Source organism: Spermophilus citellus, assembly GCF_964194105.1.
Source record: "Spermophilus citellus genome assembly, chromosome: 1".
Classification (NCBI taxonomy): Eukaryota; Metazoa; Chordata; class Mammalia; order Rodentia; family Sciuridae; genus Spermophilus; species Spermophilus citellus.
This window is the reverse complement of record NC_138182.1, coordinates 118,723,959-118,725,965: the sequence shown is the minus strand read 5'-3', so window position 1 is coordinate 118,725,965 and position 2,007 is coordinate 118,723,959. Positions and strand designations below refer to the sequence as shown.

Sequence of the window (2,007 nt, the reverse complement as noted above, 5' to 3'; positions counted from 1 at the left end):
ACATGAATTCTTACAGATATACTGAATGGAAGAATTATTTTTATATGATTTTTATGGTACAATCTGAAGAAATCAAGATTTGTGTGTTTCTGTGGTGGAATTGTATGTAAAACCACTGAAATGAAATAACTTCTGGGGAGAGAGGAGAAGCAACAGGTGGTGGGTGGGGACGTGGGCAGAGGGAGACTCAGCAGGAGGGCAGGGGAGGGATGGAGGAGGGTGTCTGCACCCCCTGGGCATCAGACACCTGGACCAGGGCCAGCTGTGCAGCACCCAGCGCTCAGACTTCACTGACAGCTCAGCCTAAGCAGCGCGACCTTCATGTCTCGGTTCCTCAGAGAGTAGATGACGGGGTTCAAGGAAGGGGTGAGGATGGAGTAAAAGACGGTGCCAGGTGACCCTGGGTGGGGGAGTCCTGAGACGCAGACTCAGGTAGGTGAAGCTTCCACTGCCGTAAAACAGGAGGACAGTGGTCAGGTGAGAAGCAGGTGGACAAGGCTTTCCAGAGGCCGTCTCCCTAGGGCATCCACAGGAGAGTGCAGAGGATTCATATGTAGGAAAAGACCGTGAGGGCGAAGGAGCTCAAGATGACACAGCTGCCCACGGCGAAGCCCACCTGGGGTAGAAGTCAGCACAGGAGAGCCTCATGAGAGTGGGGATGTTGCAGAAGAAGTGCTCCACTATGTTGGGCCCACAGAAGGGCAGGGAGAAGGTGTTGATGGTGTGGAAGACTGAGTAGAGGGCCCCGGTGGGACCCCGCCCACCCAGGCCAGGACCACCAGTGCCCAGCACCGTCCGTGGCTCATGATGGTCCCATAGAGCAGGGGCCTGTAGATGGCCACGCACTGGTCATAAGCCATGGCCATGAGCAGAAAGCACTCAGCTGAAGCAAGCGTGAAAAACATGTAAAGCTGAGCCACACACTAGAGGTAGGAAGTGACCCCAGGGCCCTGTAGGGTGGTAGCCAGTGCCTGGGGATGGTGACTGAGGTGTAGCTCAGGTCCAGAAAACATAAATTCTTCAGGAAGAAGTACATGGGTGGGTGGAGGCGGCTGTCTCTAAGCACAGCTCTGATGATGGACATGTTCCCTAGGAGGCCAAAGGCATAGACAAACAGGAAAGATACAGTGACCACTGGCCTCCATTCTGGGATGTCTGAGAAGCCCCTGAGGATGAAGTGAGTCACTCTGGTCTGATTGGACATTTCTCCCCCTCTGAAGTTGTGTTCAGATGCAGTGGCCACAGATAGCTAAGAGGAGGTCAGCTGGGAATATGTCCAGGGAGGTCCTTTGTCTAGAGAGGTTCATCTTCTCTCAATGGAAAAACATCCTAGAAACAGCTTATATGAGAATCATAATCCAGGAAATTGTATTTTGATGAATCACTCTACAGCCTGTGCCCCAAGTCAACTGCTCTGATTACACTGCAAGAAAACAGTGTCTCATGAAGAGAGGAGAGGAGGGGAGGGAGGATAAAGCAGAGAGGAGAGGATAACAGAGGAGGCAGATGTCTGACAATTTTTCCTCCCATTCGTGTGGGGGCTTCAGGTAAGAGGTTTCATGTATTTACTTCACGCATTGACCCAGGTCACCACTTGTTTCAACATTGTTTTTCAACATTGACCCAATTGGTGATGCTTAAGTGAATGGAGAGATGGGTCTTTTTTAACCCTTCCTTCCTCATGGTGCTCCTGCCCATAGATTTCCCCAGCCCTCCTAGGTTTTACAATACTTTGTAATAATACTTTGGAAAACACTAGCTATAATAAAAAACTAGAAATGGAACCCTGAAATGACACTGCTGTCCCACTCCTTTGTATTCATCCAAAAGAACTAAAATTGGCCTAGTATAGTGACACAGCCACATCCATCCACGTTTACAGCACAACTCCCAAGAGCCAAGATAGGGGACCAGCCCAGGAGCCTGTGAAGAGATGAATGGATCTAGAAAATGTGGACTAATACGGCTGAGTTTGCTCAGCCACCAAGAAGAATGAACTGATGTCAT

The 2,007-nt window shown here is 50.2% G+C and overlaps 1 pseudogene across 1 annotated transcript; it reads right to left on the bottom strand.

The window, feature by feature from the left end:
* Nucleotides 1–287: 287 nt before the first annotated feature.
* Nucleotides 288–1,204, bottom strand: LOC308655868 (olfactory receptor 9G4-like; annotated as a pseudogene). Its single transcript has one exon. The product of its transcript is annotated as an olfactory receptor 9G4-like (transcript).
* Nucleotides 1,205–2,007: the final 803 nt, after the last annotated feature.